We start from the raw sequence: 7,161 nt of genomic DNA, 5'->3' as shown, positions 1-7,161 counted from the left end.
AAGAAGAAATTAACACACCTGCTTCTACTTTGCAAGATAAATGGTCTTTTTACTTCCTCACCTCCTCTCCCTCTCTGTTTAGATAAAAGAACCTGGCATCCAGACCCCAACAAGATGGTAACCTTGAGACATTAGTCTGCCATCTTCGGGGTGAGCCAGTTTTCCAAATAAAGTTGTGGTCTTTGCCTCAACACCTCTTTTTGTTCATTGGCCTGTCATGTGGTGAGCAGAGCAAGCTTGGACTGCGTAATCATCACATGGGCTGCCATCTACATGTTGGTGTGTCTTCTGTTGGCAGTTACTAGGCATTGGCTGGGTGCATCTGATTCTGGGGGTTGGTGACTCAGCATGTTGCTTCAGCTCTGGCCAGCTCACCCAGATGAGACAGCCTGGCCTTGGGAAAGAGAGGTTGGCTGGAAACTGGGCATCACTGGAGCAGAAACTGGCCTTGGTGGTCATCCCACATCCTCTCCACTCACCTGGATCTTGTCTACTAAAAAGGATGCACAACGTGAGAGTTGTAAGTTAAGTTTCATTTGGGATAAAATGAGACTGAAACACAGGAGGCAGCACCTTGGATAGCTCTGAGAGACTGCTTCAAAGAGCAGTCGTCCAAGAAGGCCAATATATAAGATTTTGGTGAAGGGGGAGTTCAGTACAATCAAGCATTCATTTCACATGAGGTTTTCTGCTAGTCATGAGGAGCTGATGTCATCATGAAGGGATTTAGTGCTTTTCTAGATATAAGTCAAGAATCCACCTGCAGTGCAGGAGACCCGTGTTTGATCGCTGGGTCGGGAATATCCCCTGGAAGAGGAAATGGCAACCCACTCCAGTATACTTGCTGGGGAAATTCCATGGACGGAGGAGCCTGGAGGGCTACAGTTCGTGGGATCGCAAAAAGGTGGACACAACTGAGCAACTAACACTCACTCACTAGATGTGACGAGATACAAGGACTGGGATCATGAAATCAGTTTCTGAAAACATCTGACTATCTAAAGACATGTCCCACCAGTTTCTCTGGAGCACAGAGTGTCTCACTCTACACCCTGAACTGCCTTCAAGGCATGTGGAGAGTCAGAAACTGCAGCAGCACAGGATTCCATCTCTGCAGAGGCAGGTGGCAAATGCCCTTGGCAAGTGCCAATCTGTAGTTGACAATCTCCAAGCCTCAGGCCCATCACTCTTCATCCAGAGAATGTCTCCAGCAGCTGGACAGGAATCCTGTCTTCCAACCCTGGATGGCCCATCCCAAGCAAATGGGGCATAAGGCAGGCTGGAAGCATCTTTCATTTTATGAATACCTTCTTAATAGCCTTAATTTTATCTCTCGGTCCTCAAAGACTAAAATATTTACTGTAGAGCCCTTTGTAGAAGGGCTGTCCCCTGAAGTAAGAATAGACATTAAGGGGACTTCTGATGGTGCAGTTGTTAGGACTCCACGCTTTCACTGCTGAGGGCACGGGTTCAATCCCTGGTCAGAGAACTAAGATCCCCCATGGTGCCACGATGTATCATATCATCACCCTCATCGGGGAGGACCTCGAGAAGTTCAAGGCCCTTGAGAGTGACCCTGCTGACAGGCATCAAGGCTCCAGAGCAAGCTGCTGAAAGCACACCATTACATAACATCAAGCTGATCTGGGGGAGCAGCGCTCATCCCCCACATTCTTTGGTCAGTTGCCGCATGTGGGATCTAATTCCCTGACAAGGGATCGGCTCCAGGCCACCTGCGTAGGGAACTTGGAGCCTTAACCACTGGACCCCCAGGAAAGTTCCTCAGCATCATATTTTATGACCCTTACTTGCAGGGCAGGACTGAGCAGTCCCTGGGCCTGCAGATGGTCTATGCCCCTCAGGACTTACTGTTATCAGAGCGGTCTCCTTGCACTATAATCTCAACAGACATGACCACCACCTCATCAGTGACTTTACTATAAAGCAGGTGGTCCTATATTACTGACACTAATGAATGCATGGTGGAAGGCATCCTTTTCTTCAAGCAGGTTGGTGTTTGCACAAGTTTGCTTAAAACGCTTTCCATGTATATCAGCTTTTTAGGTTTTCTGTTGCGTTAAGGGCTCTGCATTTTCCTCTCTTTTAAAAAGAAAAAGAAAGAAAAAAATAAAAATAAATAAAAAGAAAAAGAATATATCTACTTAGTTATTTATTTTTTGGCTGCACTAGGTCTTTGTTGCTGCACTCGGGCTTTCTCCAGTTGCAGCGAGTGGGGGCTACTTTTCATTGTGTGGCGAGGGCTTCTCATTGTGGTGGCTTCTCTGGTTGCAGAGCACAGACTCTGTGCACATGGGCTTCAGTGGTTGCAGCTCGTGGGCTCCAGAGTGCAGGCTCTGTAGTCGTGGTGCACAGGTTCAGTTGTTCCATGGCATGTGGAATCCTCCCAGGCCAGGGACTGAACCAGTGTCCCTTGCATTGCAAGGAGGATACTTAACCACTGGACCACCAGGGAAGCCCTCTGCACTCCCTTCTTGCTGTCAAAATAACTTTATCCTGATAGTGTTCCACTGGTCGACCTCAGCACCAGTAGGAGACAGCAGACAGCCTCACTGGTCGTCTGTCTGCTTGGGTTTCGTACACTGGTTTAGCACAGTGTTTGGCAGAACATCACTGACCGGAAAACAAGGATGTCACATCCCTAGAAACAAAAACCATGGTAGTTCCGTTCCCAGTGTGTACCTTAATTTTTCTTTTCTGTTTGTGTTTTAATTTTTCAAGTAAAAATAATACTGACTTTCAGTAAAAAAAAAAAAAACAAAAAACTGATTTTTTCACTTGGCTGTTCTGGTTTTAAAGGATGAGCTTAGGCTGTGTTAAAGGATGAGCTATAGGCTGTGTGTTTTTCTCTACCAACACAGTGCTTATGAAATACTTTTGTACCATAAGTAAAATTTGAGGTGTTCTGAAAAAAAAAAAAAGAGCAGATGAGGTATGGAGCATCCCTAGTGTTGAGACACTTGAAGGACTGGTGGATGAGAAATCCTTAGGTCTAACCCTCAAGGAAGGCAGGATAGAGGGGAGGCCCTTGGTTGTGCACTCATCAGAGCCCTACAGCTTTGCCCAGGGTCCTTGAAAGATCTCTCATTTGTACACCTCCCACGTCATGGTAGAGTGAGCAGAGACCTACCTGGAAATCACAAGTTGCATCCCAGAAGGTTTAAGAAATTGTGTGAATAAGGAGTTCTTGGTCACAACAGCAGCCTGGTCCATATAGAGCAGCAAGAAATTCATCCAGAGTGCAGTGCTGCCACTGCAGCTGCCCGCCAGGCATCATGGGCAGGGCTCCAGGATGATTTCCTGCAGCCAAGGGAGGGACCAGCTCTTGGAGGCCTCCTGGAACCCACAACCTCTCCACCGTGGCACAGCCCCCCCAAGCTCCCTCTTCCAACAAACCCGCAAAACACAGGGATGATCCAGAACACCCCCTACAAGCCATAGCAGAGAGTGACAAAAGGTAATCCTTCAGATACACTTGGGACCAGGTGAACTTTTCCAAAGAAGATGCACAGATAGCCCAAAAAGCACATGAAAAGATGCTCAGCATCACTAATTATCGGAGGAATGCAAGTGAAAACTACCATGCGGTATCCACTGGTTAGAATGTCCATCATCAAAAAATCCATGAAGAATAAATGCTGGAGAGAGTATGGAGAAAAGGAAACTCTCCTACACTCTTTGGTGGGAATGTAAATTGGTACAGCCACTGTGGAGAACAGTATGGAGATTCTTTTAAAAACTAACAATATAGCTACCATAAAATCCTGCAATTCCACTCCTGGGCATATATTTGGAGAAAGCTATAATTTGAAAAGATACATGCACCCAGTGTTCATTGCAATGCTATTTACAATAGCCAGGATGTAGAAGCAATCCAAGTGTCCATTGACAGATGAACGGATAAAAAGATGTGGTACATATATACAATGGAATATTACTCAGCCATAAAAATAATAAAATAATGCCATTTGCAGCAACATGGATGGACCTAGAGATTGTCAGACTGAATGCAGCAAGTGAGACAAAGACAAATATCATATGATATCACTTATTTGTGGAATCTAAAAAAGATGGTACAAATGAACTTATTTACAAAGCAAAAATAGAGTCACAGATGTAGAAAACAAACATATAGTCACCAGGGAGGAAAAAGAAGGGAAGGATAAATTGGGAGTTTGGGGTCAACATACAAACTAGTATGTAAAACAGATAACTAGTAAGGACCTACGGTATAGCACAGGGAACTCTTCTCAATACTCTGTAATGAATGACCTATATGGGAATAGAATCTAAAAAAGAGTGGCTATATGTATACATATAACTGATTCACTTTGTTGTATACCTGAAACTAACATTACATTGTAGATCAACTCTATTCCAATAAAAATTTTTTTAAAAATTGATCATGTTGGGGCCAACTGCTTGCTCTGGGGCTTCCTTGGTAGCTCAGCTGGTAAAGAATCCACCTGCAATGCAGGAGACCCTGGTTCAATTCTGGGAGCAGGAAGATCCACTGGAGAAGGGATAGGCTACCCACTCCAGTATTCTTGGACTTCTTGGATGGCTCAGCTGGTAAAGAATCCTCCTGCAATGTGGAAGACTTGGGTTCGATCTCTGGGTTGGAAAGACCCCTGGAGAAGGGAACAGCTACCCACTCCAGTATTCTGGCCTGGAGAATTCCATGAGCTGTATAGTCTATGGGGCAGCAAAGAGTCAGACGCAACTGAGTGACTTTCACTTTCAAGAGGAAAGGAATTTGACAGTCTTTTTAGCTGATTCTGTACATAGACACCGTGGATGTTGCAGAGTTAAAACTACGAAAGAGCTGGAGGTGTGGGCAAACTGAAGAAGATGTTATCTGCTTGTGGAAGCACAGAAAAAGTCTAGGACGTGGTTTAGTAACAACCAACTTCTATTATTGTATGTGAAGTCTTTCATCTGTGCATCAGTCACCAAGAAGTCCTGTATCTGTTCCTTGGGCACAGCAGGTCCTGAACACCTTGCTCTAGACTTGGCATCAGGGGAGACACAGAATATGGCAGAGGAATAGGACAGGGAGACCACTTTCCCCCCACAAATTCATCGAAAGAACATTTGCACGCCGAGCAAATTCCACAAAACAACTTCTGAATGCTGGCAGAGGACATTAGGCACCCAGAAAAGCAGCCCATTGTCTTTGAAAGGATGTAGGACAAAATATAAAAGATAAAAAGAGAGACAAAAGAGGTAGAGACAGAGATCCGTTTGGGAAAGGAGTCTTTAAAAAGAGAGAAGTTCTGAAACACCAGGAAACACTCTCTCCAGTGGGTCTGTGGCGAGCCTTGGAATCTCAGAGGGCAACATAACCAGGAGGAAAAATAAATAAATAATTAAAATCCACAGATTACCTGCCTAACAGAAACTCCCAGCAGAGCAACAGTCCAGACGCTGGCATCCCCCACTAGCAGGCGGGGGCTGGACAGGGAGGCGCGAGATGCATTGCTTAGAGTAAGGACTGGGCCTGAATGCCCCGAGGGCAATCTGAGGGAACTAGCTTGAGATAGCAACCCAGACTGTGGGATAGCTATCCTGTGAAAAGCTCTAACCTAAGACACTGCCAGGCCCACTCTCAGAACAAAGGAGTGAGCAGAGCTAGCCGGAGACAGGCAGGTGAGGGGACCAAGAGCCGGAAGGGGGCAATTGCGGCCCCAGAGAGGCATCCTATACCAAGCTGTAAGCAAACTTCATTGCTAACCAAGACTTCTTGGGATTCTGGACGGTCGACATCCGCTGGAAGGGTCGCAGGCAGAGATCAGCTCCCCAGAAGAGACACACGGCACACCTGAGAAGGTGCGCCCATTGTACACCCAGAAACCCGAGCAGCTGGGACAGGGGAGATGATAAGATGCAACTGCACTTGACAAGCACCTGGTTACCTGAGCTGCTTGGATCCCGGAAGGGCACAAAACGCAGGCCCAACCAAGTCTGCGCCTTTGCGGAGTACCCAAGAACCTGAACCTGAGCGGCTTAGACCTGGGAAGTGCACGCGACCTAGGGCCCGCATCAGACAGTTTCCAGCAGAGCAACCTAGAGCCTGAGCAGTGTAGACTGGGAAAGCACACAGACCGCAAGCAGGGGCAAACCCAGTGTGGCTGAGACACTGCCAGCACTCTCCACAGACGCCAGTGATATTTGTTTGCAGTGTTCCTCCCTCCCCACAGCACGACTTAACAAGTGAGCCTAAAAAAGTGACCACCACCGCCCCCCTTGTGTCAGGGCACAAATTAGACACTGAAGACACCAGCAAACAGAAGAGGCTAAAATAAACAGAGGGAGCCACTTTGGAAATGACAGGTGCAATAGATTAAAACCCTGTAGTTAGCACCGACTACATAGGAAGGGGCCTATAGATCTTGAGAAGCATAAGCCGAACTATCAATGAACTATCTGAAAATGAACTGACACGACACTGTCTGTAACAGCTCCAGAGAAGTCCTAGATATATTTTTACTATTATTGTTTTTAAATTTTTAAAAATTTCTTTTTCATTTTTAAGTCCTCTATTCCTCCTTTAATTTTCATTTTTATAACCTACTATTACTTTGCAAAAAAAAAAAGACCCTATTTCTTAAAGCAAAATTCATATATATATATATTTTATAATTTTTGTGACTTTGTTTTTTTCTTTAATATTGTACTTTTGAGAATCCAACCTCTACTCTAGATATTTAATCTTTGCTTTTTGGTATTTGTTATCAATTTTGTACCTTTAAGAACCCAATCTTCAGTACCCATTTTTACTTGGAAGCGAGATTACTGGCTTGACTGCTCTCTCCCCCTTGGGACTCTCCTTTTTCTCCATCAGGTCGCCTCTATCTCCTTCCTCCCCCTTCTCTACCCAACTCTGTGAATCTCTTTGTGTGTTCCGGACTGTGGAGAACACTTAGGGAACTGATTACTGGCTGGATCTGTCTCTCTCCGTTTGATTCCCCCCTTTATCCTCCTGGCCACCTCTGTCTCCTTCCTCCCTCTTCTCTTCTCTGTATAACTCCATGAACATCTCTGAGCCATCCAGACTGTGGAGAGCACATAAGGAAGTGATTACTGGCTAGCTTGTTCTCTCCTCTTTTGATCCCCTCACTTCTCCTCCTGGCCACCTCTATC

At 45.7% G+C, this 7,161-nt stretch overlaps 1 pseudogene; it reads left to right on the top strand.

Moving 5' to 3' along the window:
- The first annotated feature begins 1,512 nt into the window (after positions 1–1,512).
- Positions 1,513–3,479, top strand: LOC128050550 (C-terminal-binding protein 2-like; annotated as a pseudogene).
- Positions 3,480–7,161: the final 3,682 nt, after the last annotated feature.

This window comes from Budorcas taxicolor, chromosome 7 (assembly GCF_023091745.1).
Source record: "Budorcas taxicolor isolate Tak-1 chromosome 7, Takin1.1, whole genome shotgun sequence".
NCBI lineage: Eukaryota > Metazoa > Chordata > Mammalia > Artiodactyla > Bovidae > Budorcas > Budorcas taxicolor.
This window is presented reverse-complemented; position numbering and strand designations above follow the sequence as displayed.